This window comes from Trachemys scripta, chromosome 24, assembly GCF_013100865.1.
Source record: "Trachemys scripta elegans isolate TJP31775 chromosome 24, CAS_Tse_1.0, whole genome shotgun sequence".
Taxonomy (NCBI): Eukaryota; Metazoa; Chordata; order Testudines; family Emydidae; genus Trachemys; species Trachemys scripta.
Window position 1 is genome coordinate 4,128,067 of NC_048321.1, and position 13,895 is coordinate 4,141,961.

Genomic DNA, 13,895 nt, shown 5'->3' on the forward strand with positions numbered 1-13,895 from the left:
CACTTACCGCAAGGGGTCGCCCTGGTCACTGAGATGAGGAGCAGCAGGAGAGCGAGTTGCTTCATTGTTGACTTTGCAGCAGAGAAAACAGTAGATCAGCTGGTTAATAGCCAGGCTGGGGCTACTTAGTGTCACAGGGCACAGGAGGTGGGGGTGGGGGAGCGGCTCCTCCCCAAACCTCCTGCTCCCAGGGCTGCCCTGGCTCTCTGCATAACCTGCCCTTGGCACTAACTCCCTGCAGTCCTTGAGTTCAATGGGGGTTTGCCGGAGTGGGGATGGCCTTGCAGTGACATCCTTAGAGCAATTTTCATCTTCAGAGCCCATTGAGGGCTCAGCGATGGTTCAGTGATGGGCTTGTGGGATGGGAAGCTGAGCTGAGCTGGGCTGGGAAGGGAGCACCAGGGACCATGGTGCCTGCACAGGGTGCCGGGAGGAATCCAAGTAGCATCATGTGCATGGAACAAGCTCTGCCCCTGCACTCCTTCTGCTAACTGAGCTTCGCATCACCCCTGTAGGGTGGCCAGGTCTCATTATACCTATTTTGCAGATGGGGAAACTGAGGCAGATAGCGCCTGACCTGAAGCCCATTGAAGTCAGTGGAATGCCTGACGCTGGCTCCAGTCAGCGCTGGGATCAGGTCCAGGGAAGGGAAGCGAGGGGATCATTTCCCAAGTCCCATCTCAGACCCTTTTCTAGGAGTCTCTCTCCTTGCTTTGCAGCAAAACTGACGCCAGCACATTTCACTCATGCCGTGGAACCTGCCTGCACACGGCACGGCCACAGCTTCACGAGCCCAGCCAAAGGGCCCTGCAGCACAGCTGCCCAGTGCTAGAGGCAGGCAGAGGGGTCTTGTTAAGGCTCAGATTCAGGAGAGCTGGGTTCAATTCCCCCTCTGTCACTGACTCCTTGGGCAGGTGATGGGCTCTCTCTGGGCTCAGCTCCCCAGCTGTAAAACGGGCGAGAACCGTCCCTACTTCACCAGGTGCTCTGAGGATAAGTGCATTGATGCTCATGTGTGCTGGGCAGTCAGAAGAACCCAAGCTGATGCTGTGTAATAATAATGTCTAGTGCTGTCATGAGTAGATCTCAAAGCACTTTACAGAGCAGCTCAGTAGCATTATCCTCATTTTACAGATGTAGAGAAACCAGCAACGTCGTGGGCTTTTTAAAGCTACTATGTCATGTTGACATATCACAACTACTGCTATGTAACGTCACAGAAGAACATACTAAGGGGAAGGGTCGGGACTCACCTGGTGCCCAGTTCCAGTGTCGCTGAGGCGTCTAACTACAGAGTTCAGCAACAGAAGCTTCTGGCCAGAGAGACAGAGTGATTCCTCTTATGCACCAATCGCAGATCTAACCTTTTATAGGGAGTGGAGCCACCCAATGAAAGCAAACACAACTTACAAATACCAGAACTCTCCAGACACCCCACCCAGGAGCTGGGGAGACAGTTTCCACTGAAAACGTTAAACAAGATTAAATCTAGTTCATGTTCCAGGTATCTGAATGTATTGCCCTTCAAAACAACCTCCGGCTGTCCACCCAGGAAACTCCGTGTTGATGCAAAAGCATATGGCAGGACTGATATTACTGCATTATCACTAATTATTTGCATGCTGCGGCTGAATGTTGATTCAGGTGGTGGAGTTGAATGGTCCTGATGAAGCCAAGAAGGAAGTTGGAGCTCTGTAGATCCTCCACTGATATAATAACGAGGCAGCTTAAAGCAGGAACTTTGCTATTTAGGTTTCATTGAAACAGCGTCTCTGCCCTTTGTCACAGATCCACAGGTCTGGTGCTCTTGATCAATTCTGGAACAGTCCCTGGGAGGACCCCTTCAGTGCCCCAGACCCGTTTTAGGGTCACGCTCTCACTAGGGTAAGCCTCTTGGCTTCACCATCTCCTTAGACTGAACCTCGGAGCCTTAAGCACTCCACTTTGCACCGTGAGCTCGCTTCAGCGAGTCCACCTGAGTTGGACACTTGAGAGAGACTTGAACACCCAAAGGGAGCAATGCACCCCCACCTTCACCATGTGGAGTATGGTGGCCACCAAGGCCAGCTCCAGGGTTTTGGCCACCCCAAGCAGCCAAAACAAAAACAAAAACAAAACAAAACAAAAGCCTGCGGCGGCAATTCGGCGGGAGGTCCTTCACTCCCAGGCGGAGTGAGGGACCGTCCGCCGAATTGCCGCCGAATACCTGGATGTGCCGCCCCTCTCCGGAGCGGCCGCCCCAAGCACCTGCTTGAGAAGCTGGTGCCTGGAGCCGGCCCTGGTGGCCACGTGACTGGTTTTCGACCAGCATGTCCAGTTGAAAAAGGGACCCTGACAGTGTCTGGTCAGATCTACAGACCGGACACTACTGTAGGCAGGGGAGGTGGGGAGGCCATCACTCCTGCCAGCCTCTATTCAGCCAAGATCTCCTCCTACCAGTGTCAGGTGGCTGCAGCTCCCAGCCCTGGCTCCACAAGTGAGTCTGTCCCACATGGGAAGAGTTAAGGAGAGGCAGGGGGAAAGGGGAAAAGCAGTGAGCAAAGGGGAGAGGGGGGCAGAGGAGTGAACAGGGGTGAGGATTCAGGGGAAGGGACGGGATGGGGGAGGTTCCAGCACACCTGCTGGAGTGTCCGGTTTTTAAATATTACAAAATTGGCAATGTGCAGTGACTCTAAGCCAGTGTGGTAAAGGCAGCAGAGTTTATGAGATGTCTGGAACACAGCGTGGAAAGTCCTTGTTAGCCCAGAGAACAGAAAGTTACAGCCTGGTCCATCTGGGTCAGTCCCAGAGAACAGAGCCCTCTGACCCTTCTTTAGTCTCAGTCCAGGAGCGTCTCTTGCCTCTAGGAGCCCACACTTAACATCCCCATCGGGCCTCTTCTCTGTCCTTTGTTTCTGTTCCTGGGCAAACATTGTCACCTGACCCTGCTCCTTAGACCTTTGCTCTCCAGCTGGTCACACATCCATGGTCATTAATTGCTAGGTGCCAAATGTCCGCGTAATGGGAGGGGCCATCGTCTTCACAGACTCTCCATGGCCATGGGGCCCCAGGCCCCAAACAGCCAGGCATCAGTCATGCCTGTATCTCTGGGTCTCTGCAAAGAGTAAATCACCCTTTCTCATTATCTAGTTACATCATGCACCACACAGGGTTAATGTGTGGGGTGTATCAGTGCCCCACTGTGACAGAAAATACCCCTGTGTTCACCCCCTACACACGAGGGGTATGTCTTGTGAGGTGTCATTTAAAACCTGATAACTTGCTGATCAGTAATATCAGGGCAATATTCCCATAGCAGCGTTATATGTAAAGTTATGAACGTGTTCTGAACTCATGAGTGAAGTGTGTTTCCCAGATTAGTCTGGGGAGTGGCTAAATCAGTTCCTCAGAGACAAAGGTCAAGCCTCCTCCTCCGCCAGGTGTCAGCCTGCTCAGTGGCTGTTCTTTGGCAAGGAAGGGGGCAGGGGGGGAAATCTACAGCTTAGCAAAGACACAGCCTGAAATTTCCTTTCTTCACCAGCCTGCCTGTCGCCTGGCTCCCAGTTGGAAATGCTTCTCAAAGGGGGGTCAGGACTATAAAAAGAAGGGGCAGACACTCCAAGACACCCCTCTTCTCTCTCCCTGTCTGTCTCTGGCATCATACTTAAGAAGACAAAGGAAAACAGCCATTGGACTCCAGGGGAGAGCTCCTGATCTGAGAGCTTGGTCAGTAACCTGCTGGAGCATGTGGTGAGAAATTTTGCTGGACTCCAGATCATTAATGAAGATATTGAACAAAAGCGGCCCCAGGACCGACCCTTGGGGCACTCTGCTTGATACCGGCTGTCAACTAGACATGGAGACATTGATCACTACCCATTGAGGCCGACGATCTAGCCAGCTTTCTAGCCACATTATAGTCCATTCATCCAGCCCATACTTCTTTAACTTGCCGGCAAGAATACTGTGGGAGACCGTATCAAAAGCTTTGCTAAAGTCAAGGAAGAGACCATTTCATCAAAGTGTGTAAGGAAGGAGAGGGAGTGCATGAAGATCTACAGGAGCATTTTCCAAAGTGTGGGATATGTTCCCCTGGGGGAGCAGGCTTTAAGAGCAGGCCTTTAACAGCATGTGCTGGGCACTGCAGGGATGGGAGGGGCCATGAATTGTGGTGTTGTCCCGAACGGGAGATCAGGTTTCAAACATCTGCAGCTTTTTCCAACCCCAGGCCCTGGCACTAAAGAATCAAGAGTCAGGCCCTAAAGATCATGAGATTTTTTTACAAAAACAAACAAAGTTGGATTCTTTTTCTTTGCCTTCTGGATTTGGAGCCTTTGGGTCACAGTCAGGTCACCTTTTCCAACTTCTCTCTACAACCACGAGGGCAAGAAACTGCCTTGTTTTAAAAATGAGAGCTGAGTTTCTCATCTGATCCTTTGACTCTAGGAACCAGGGCTTCCAGAAACAACAACAACAAATACATTGTCAGACTCGTGATAACATCGCAACAGCTGGCAAGACTGTGTTTGGGAAATGCTGCCTGGGTGCTTAGGAACATCAGAAGCAATCTGTCTTGCATGCTGTCTAGGCTGCTCATTGGGGTAGATCAGCCTAGAGTCCAAACATCTCAAAACTTCAAATGAAACGATTTGGTTTCAAATTTTTCAGAGGAAATTTTGATTTTTTATGGAAAAATTTCAAAGTGGGATGAAAAATTTTGGCTCCATTTTGAATTTTTTTGTTCAAAAATTAAAAATCAGAGTGTTTTGTGAAACATTTTTCATAGCTTCTCAGGCCAGACGGGACCCCTGTGATCATCTAGTCTGACCCCCTGTATAGCGCAGTGTGACAGAGCGCTAGGTATAAAAGCCGGCGTCAGCACTCTTCACAGCAGCTCCAGTCAGGCAAAGCAGATTGGAGCGGACTGTGCGAGGCTGTGCCTAGTCTGTGGGTGGGCAAGTCAGAAAGGCTATTTAAGCCATTAGCCAGAACCCACAAGGAGGCCCAGGAATAAAGAGCACAGGGGGAAAGCAGGCAGTGAGGAGGAGAGAGAGATTGCTCTCCCCTGCTTGGTAAAGGTGCTGTGTATGCTGTGAGGGTGGTGGGACTCAGTTATAAATAAACTGCACAGGGCGTTGGACCAGCAAAAGGGTCTCTGCGTGGTTGTGTAGACTAAGACTGAGGCAGGACCCAAGAGGCCCTGTTACACACAGGCCACAGGACTTCCCTGAAATAATTTGCTTGAATGAGAGCAAATAATGGTGCCCCATTCCTACCTATGTCCTATAATTAGGTGTGTCATTTCTGCACAAATTGCTGTAATGGGGCTCACAGATACTATGGCCCTGGGTGCCATTATAAAATCCTAGACCGAGAGACAGCTGACTCTCCGGACAGTGACAGCCTCTCGGCTCCAAGCTCACTCTGTCTTTTCAAACATTCTTCCTCCTCTCAAATCCTGGCTCTGCTCTGACCTGACCCATATTTTCATCTCCCGCTGGAAGCGATTCCCAGATTCCAAGGCCAGAAGGGACCACTGTGATCATCTACTCTGACCTCCTGGATCACCCAGGCCACAGGACTTCCCTGAATTAATTCCTGTTGGAACCAGAGCAGATCTTCTAGAAAAACATCCAATCTTGATTTTAAAATTGCCAGTGAGGGAGAATCCATCACCAGGGCCGGCTCCAGGCACCAGGCACCCAAGCACATGCTTGAGGCGGCACCTGGTAAGGGGCGGCGGGGGGAGCGCGGCGCAGCATTCCCAGGGAGAGGGGGGCGTTCCGGCGGCTCTCGGCGGGGGGCGGGACGGGCTCCGGCGGCGCTGGGGGGCGTTCCGGCGGCTCTCGGCGGGGGGCGGGCTCTGGCGGCGCGGGGGGGCNNGGGGGGCGTTCCGGCGGCTCTCGGCGGGGGGCGGGCTCTGGCGGCGCTGTGCTGCGCGGCGCTCGGTGGGGGGGGGCAGCGCGGGGCTGGAGGGGGGTTCCGGCAGCGCTCGGCGGGGGGACGGCGCTCTGGGGTGGGGTTCTGGCGGCGCTCGGCTGGGGTGCTCAGGGGGCGGCGCTTTTTTTTGCTGCTTGGGGCAGCAAAAAAGCTAGAGCCGGCCCTGTCCATCACGATCCTTGATAAATTATTCCAGCAGCTAAATACCCTCACTCTTAAAAACGTGCTCCTTATTTTCAGTCTGATGTTGTCTAGCTTCAACTTCCAGTCACTGGACCTTGTTATACCTTTGTCTACCAGAATGAATAGCCTATCATCAAAGTTTTGTTCCCCATGTAGGTACTCATAGACTGTGACCAAGTCCCCCTTAACTTTCTCTTTCAGATAAATAGATTCAGCTCTTTCAGTCTCTCACTATAAGGCAGGTTTTCCAATCTTTTAATCATTCTCGTGGCTCTTCTTTGAACCCTTTCTATTTTATCAGCATCCTTCCCACATTGTGGACACCAAAACCGGACACACTCACTTCCGTGCCATTAATATAACTTCTCTAATCCTACTTTAGATTCCCCCATCTATGCAGCCAATGATTGCACCAGCCCTTTGGGCCACAGCATTGTTCTGGGAACTCATGTTCAGCAATTACCCACCAGGACTCTCAAGTCTTTTCCAGGGTCACTGCTTCCCAGGATAGAGTCCCCCATTCTGTAAATCTGGCCTGCATTCTTTGTTCCTCGATGCATGACTTTACATTTGGCTGCATTAAAAGGCATATTGTTTGCTTGGGCCCAGCTTAGTAAGTGATGAAGCTGCAATTTTTAATGAAAAATGTTGATAAACAAAATTAAGCATCCCTGTATAGCAGCATTGATGTCAATGGAGCGATGTTGATGTGCACCAGGAAATCCAATCTCTTTTATAGCCTGACCTCTCTGCAGCATCGTCAATCCCATGTGTTCAAAAATCACGAGTCAGGGCCTTGAAAATCATAAGATTTTAAAAAAATAATACATTGGGTGGGGGGATCTGCCCTTGGTTGTTTTGAGCTTTTCTCCACAATCCTGAGGGACTGAAACATACATTTTACTTAACTGCAAATGTGGCTCTGGGAGCTGGGGCTTTAATTAAAACAGGAAATATCTCAAGACTTGGGGTAAAATCATGATCGTTTCCAACTCTGCAAAAACTCTGTGGCACTGGCAGTTCCTTCTGGGGAGCCCGGCCCCAAGGCGCTCACACATGGGGTGCCACAGGTTCAATCTCTTAGCCATTGCTCAGCGTGTATCTGAAGTCAAGGGGGTAGCAAGGAGGCCAGGCTTATGGGGTTTTCCCAAAGTGGATCACACCTAGCTCTGTGTCTCCCGCACAACTGATCCATCCCCTGATCTAATGCCCGGCACCTGTGGAGTAGGGTAGTTAGGGTGCACCCTTGGGGGCAGTTTAGGGTCAGCACCCAGAAGATGAGAGGTTTGAGGTGAGAAGCTAGGAGGAGTAATTTAGGGTGGACACTCAGGGAGAGCAATTCAGTGTGAGCACCTGGGGGAGTGGTTTTGGTTCAGCAGCTGGGTTAAGTGCTTTTCCGTGAGCACCTGGAGGGGAACCGTTCTATAAGTATCCAGCTGGGGGAAGGAGTTTAGGATGAACACCTGCCAGGGGAGAGTGTTTGCGTGAGCATCCGGGGATGAGATGTGAGCACTGCAGGGAGAGGTTTGAGGTGAAAACATTGTGGGGGCTGGTTAAGGGGAGAACTTTGGCGTAGGAGTGTCTTGGTGTGAGCACCTGGAGGAAGAGCGTTGGGTGAGCAGAACAAAGTGTTACACTGAGGCACACACATACACTGAGAAGAAGACAAGATTCCAACAGAGGAGATTGGCCCAGGTTTAAGGAACAAACCTGTATATTAAGGACTGAAATTTCCAGTGGGGTAAGAAAAACTGCTTAATCTAGTTGCTGCCCCGTCTAATAGGGTTGAGAGTTTAGACTGTGTGCTTATATTTTATTTCTTTTGGTAACTAACTCTGACTTTTAATATCATTTAAAATGTATCTTTTAAGTTAATAAATCTGTTTGTTCATTCTACCTGAAGCAGTGCGTTTGGTTTGAAGTGTGTCAGAGACTCCCCTGGGGATAAGAAGCCTGGTACATATCAATTTCTTTGTTAAATTGACGAACTCATATAAGCTTGCAGCGTCCAGCCGGCATTACAAGACAGAGGTTCCTAGGGTTGTGTCTGGGACCGGAGATATTGACCAGTGTCATTCAGTTGCACAACCCAAGGAGCAGCTTACATGCCAGAGGCTGTGCGTGAACAGCCCAGGAGTGGGGGTTCTCACATCAGAGCAGGGTAAGGCTGGCTCCCACAGTCAAGAATTGGAGTGACCTAGCAGATCACCGGTCCAGATAACACCAGGGGAACATCACATCAGGTCTCCCTCTCTTCCTAGGTTGCTCTTCCCTCTTCCCGTGTGTTACATCTGCCCACAAGCAGATGGGGTGAAAAGACATCAGAGATCGAGTTAAAACTGTTACAGGGTATGGGGAGAGTGTAATATATGAGCATACAGTGGAAGGCTTCCTGGTTCTTCTCTCAAGCCAAGGTCAAGCAACCAGTTAGTAGGGGCAAGACGGAATGACGGGGAGAGGGTGGCATAAGAAATACTAAAATCCAAATAAAAGCTTAGCCTTTCTTTACCCTTCCCATGGGATACAAAAGAGGTGGGATGAAGACCCCAGACTCATGACCTTCCAAAATGGAACATGATCATAAGTTGTAAGCGGTAGGACTAGGGGCATGCACGGCAGGTATATTTGGGCATGCTAAGAAAGAGAAGGGGGGAATGGGGAACAGGGACACAAGCAAGGCTCAGCGGCATCAAATCTAAGAAGGGAACATGGGAAACAGATTCTGCCGACGTGTAGAGTTATGGATAGGCTTGCTTGAAACTAACCCTAATAAACATTGCATTGCCTGCACTTTGGACATCTGGTCTTCTGCTTTCTGTCTGCGTGAGAAGAACCAGGGGAGGGGGTGAAGGGAAAGCCCTCTAACGATACTTATCACAGAAACCTCCATCAAAAGAGGAAGCAAATGGAAACAAAACAACAAACAAACAAAGAGAAAACAAGGTTAAAAACTTTACTTTAAATAAGCTCAGTGAATTAATTCTTTCAACCCTCCAGAAATGCAACAGCTGGAAATATTCCTAACTTCTGTGAAGAGATGATTGTCAAGCAACAGAAATGTTAATTCTGCTTCTAATCCTAACCACTGACTAATATTTGAAATATGAGCTTTTCCTAGTTCCATTTAATAGCATTTTAAAAAATAATTATGTTTGTTTAGTATTGTGGCATTGCACTCCATATGTTTTATGGAAATATGTTTATAAGTGTGAATATGATGTAACTGCTTTATGCAAAAGGTCTCGTGTAAGGTATCATTACAAAGTTTATAATCTACTGAGTGTGTTCATCCTATTTGTATGTATGTATCATTCTTATATCTTGAAGCTAGAAATATGAAGTATTACTCTGAAGTCCTATTGTAATTATGCAAAGTGTGGGCCATTGATGGTGGTTTGGAAGCTTGATGGCTCCCATTGGCTAGGACAATTGGTTGTAAATGGCTCTGTTTACTTACTCACCTCCCTGGGTCTGGGACATGGGGTGGAACAGACCAAAAGGGGCGGCCAGTCATGAAAAATCCCCTATTTACCACCTGAGTTGGAACTAACAAGAACTGTACCGGGGAAAGGATTGGGCCTAGACTAGGAAGGAGTCTAGTCTGTGAAAGAAACTTATTGGAACATCTCTGAGGGTGAGATTTACCTGTAATCAGTTTCTTGATGTATTAGGCTTAGTCTTGCGTATTTTGTTTTATTTTGCTTGGTAACATACTTTGTTCTGTCTGTCATTACTTGAAACCACTTAAATCCTACTTTTTATACTTAATAAAATCACTTTTGTTTATTAATTAACCCAGAGTAAATGATTAATACCTGGGGGAGCAAACAGCTGTGCATATCAGTGTTATAGAAGGCGGACAATTTATGAGTGTACCCTGTATAAGCTTTATACAGAGTAAAACGGATTTATTTGGGGTTCGGATCCCATTGGGAGCTGGGTGTCTGGGTGCTGGAGACCGGAGTACTTGCTGAGCTGTTTTCAGTTAAGTCTGCAGCTTTGGGAGCGTGGACCAGACTTGGGTCTGTGTTGCAGCAGGCTAGCATGTCTGGCTCAACAAGACAGGGTTATGGAGTCCCAAGCTGGCAAAGAAAACAGGCTCAGAGGTAGTTTCAACACATCAGGTGATAGTCCCAAGGGGGTCTCTGTGACCAAACCCATCACAAATATGTCATGTACGTTGTCCTGTGTTGTGTGTTGTGTGTTACATCACTTTTTTTGGCTTTAATTTTGTTGCAACAAAAGTCAATTTTATACTTTATTAAATATAAGTGGTACCACGCTTTTTAAATAGTATGTTTCAGGTACAACAATCATAAAACAAATTAATTTTTGTAAAATTTTTTGTAAAGCTCAAAAAGGCCTCAAATATATATATTTGGGAAGATTCTGCATAAACTGTTCAAGGACGATAGCCTCCACCACTTGAGGTCCTGTCAACTTCTCAGTACCTAACCATCACCGGCAATAGTCTCAGAGTCTCTGAGCCACTGCCAAAGGTCATGCTCCTGGGAGATATCATAGCCAGTCTCACCGGTAACACTGTCAGAGTGCTCTCTGTTCCCCAGCTCATCTCAGCAGTGCCAGGTGGTCCCAGTGCATGTAGGAGCACTGCTATCTGTTGAACCAGTTACTCCTGTTGGACTTGGTATTGTGCCGCCAGCTCCTGATCAAGTGCTGCTGTTGTTCTTGGTGTTGGGCCATCTATTGTTGTTGGGCAGCCATTTGCTGTAGCAGATGGGCCTGCTGCTGCTGGTTTTCTGGCATCCATTTTAATATCTTTTCAGTATCCGTACCAGCTGTGGGGGTTTCCTCACCTAGTTCTCCTCTTTTTGTCTACTCAACAGGGCCTGACTGTTGCCCGCATTCTGTCACAGGGGGCCCTGTATTGGGCAGGGTCACCCCCCGTTGGCCCAGTGCGAGGTTGGTACACCCAGGCACACAGTCGTCAGGACTCCCTGTGAGATCAGGTAATTGCAGCAAGGAGGGCCCAGGACCCCTGGTAGGGCCAAGCAAACAAACAGTCTGTAGCCCCTGAGCCTCGTGGCTGGGGCTGGTAATGGCAATTGTGGTTCCAACCTTCTGGCCAGCGCAAAACAAACAATCAGTCTGTAGCCCCTGGGCAGGGCAGAGCAAATAATCAATCTATGGCCCTTGAGCCTCCTTGCTGGGGCAGGCAAACAGCTACTGGAGTTCTGGCCCTCTGGGCAGAACAGAGCAAACAGTCAGTATAGCTCTCAGGCAGGCAAACAAACAGTCGACATGCCTACTGTCCTGTGTGGTGGGGTAGGGGAACCCAGGACCACCCACTCCATCAGTTTCAGACCCAGGGCCCTATGAAGTCGGGAGATTCCCCATTAAGGATTTACACACTGACTCCTACTACATTTCCTGGGTCACTTCCTACCATTAGGTGCATCTCTGGCATTTCCCTGACTGGCAGTGGCTTGGCATACCAGTCAGTTTCCGCAGTTGGCTGGTCGTCGACAGCATAATCCGGGTCCACGGCTTCCACTGCTTGGAGAGTCACAGATGCCCCTTCAGGAGCCTGCAGCACACGTCCTTCCTCCTCCTCAGCCAGCTCAGACTGAGCTGGGCTGCCTCCTTTTATCTGTGCCTTCCACCTGGAGCATGCACAGCAGGGGAGAGGGGATGTGGCCTCCTGGACCCACAGTGATTGGTCCGGCCCTATTGGCCCAGTGCAGGGTCGATACACCCCATCACATGGACCACACGAGTGGAAAAGGGAATTCATACTCTCATGGGGGACAGATTCAATTTGCAAGGCAAGAAGGTCCTGGACCTTGGGCACCACATGAAATTAATAATTGGACTGTAACAATTATAATTGCTATTCCTACATGGACAAGGAATCCTAAAAAATCCTTATACGTTAACAGTATGTGTAGAGTAGAGAATGGGACCTATAAACAACACTATCCCAGTGTGAAAATGGCAGCACCCGAAGGAGATTAAATTTACACAGCCTGCTGTCAGTGAATCAAGCAGATGGTTCTGTGAGTGCTAGACCAGAATGAACCTGACCACAAGCGAGGGAGGTTGGGCCCATCTAGTCATTAAAGAGCGAGTGAACGAGGTGGTGCTGCTTGGGGACATAGTGTGTGCTCTGGGATACCACAACTTCTCTGTGGGAACAACACCATGCCCAAGGAGCCTGGATGCAGGGCCACCCAGGTGACCGCCCAGGGGCGCTATAGTCAAGAGGGTGTCGTGCGGTAGCGCAGTGGTGTGCGCTGTCGGTGTGGAGTCCGAAGCTGTTCCCAGCTGCACCCTGGATGGGTTTTGTCTGAACCTCACCTCTCTGACTCAGATTGGGACCCAGGCCCTATGGCCAAGGCCCTTCGTTTTCAGTTGTTACTGATTTTAACTGAAAAATTCCCAGGATTTACAAAAGCTATTATTCAGTTTTCACTGATTTTCATCCTCAGTTTTGACCACTCATGTACAGGAAAATACTGATAATGTTAGGAAACTCTAATATATTATATGAGGTAAATATGTTTATGTTAATAATAAATTATTCTAAGTGCACTTGCGAGGTTGTCTGTTAAAGCAAGTGAAGGTAGTGGAAGATATACACACGCATGCCTGTGCATATGTGTATGGACTGTTAATGTACATTTCATGAAATAAACCACAGCATTAAACTCCTTTTACTTTCAGTATTCTTACTTTTCTCCATATATTGTTTTTTCTGTCCTCCTGTCCCATGATATTTACCAGAAAACTGAAGTTAATTTTTGTTCTGAATTTCACCCATTTTTTATTTTTTGTAGTAAACACTGATAAATTCCCAGGAATTTTTAAACAAAATAAAACTGAACATGAAGAGCCTTACTTACAGGTAAACTGATAGCGGCAATTGTATAAGAAAAGGTGAACTAGTTTTCTCCCTCCTCATGACACCCTTTTAGATACCTGAAAACTGCTATCATGTCCCCTCTCAGTCTTCTCTTTTCCAAACTAAACAAACCCAATTCTTTCAGCCTTCCTTCATAGGTCATAGTCTCAAGATCTGTAATCATTCTTGTTGCTCTTCTCTGGACTCGCTCCAATTTCTCCACATCTTTCTTGAAATGCGGTGCCCAGAACTGGACACAATACTCCAGCTGAGGCCTAACCAGAGCAAAGTAGAGCGGAAGAATGACTTCTCGTGTCTTGCTCACAACACACCTGTTAATACATCCCAGAATATTGTTTGCTTTTTTGCAACAGCATCACACTGTTGACTCATATTTAGCTTGTGGTCCACTATAACCCCTAGTTCCCTTTCTGCCGTACTCCTTCCTATACAGTCTCTTCCCATTCTGTATATGTGAAACTGATTTTTTTCTTCCTACGTGGAGCATTTTGCATTTGTCTTTGTTAAACTTCATCCTGTTTAACTCAGACCATTTCTCCAATTTGTCCAGATCATTTTGAATTATGACCCTGTCCTCCAAAGCAGTTGCAATCCCTCCCAGTTTGGTATCATCCGCAAACTTAATAAGTGTACTTTCTATGCCAATATCTAAGTCATTAATGAAGATATTGAACAGAGCCGGTCCCAAAACAGACCCCTGCGGAACCCCACTCGTTATGCCTTTCCAGCAGGATTGGGAACCATTAATAACAACTCTCTGAGTACGGTTATCCAGCCAGTTATGCACCCACCTTATAGTAGCCCCATCTAAATTGTATTTGCCTAGTTTATCGATAAGAATATCATGCGAGACCGTATCAAATGCGTTACTAAAGTCTAGGTATACCACATCCACAGCTTCTCCCTTATC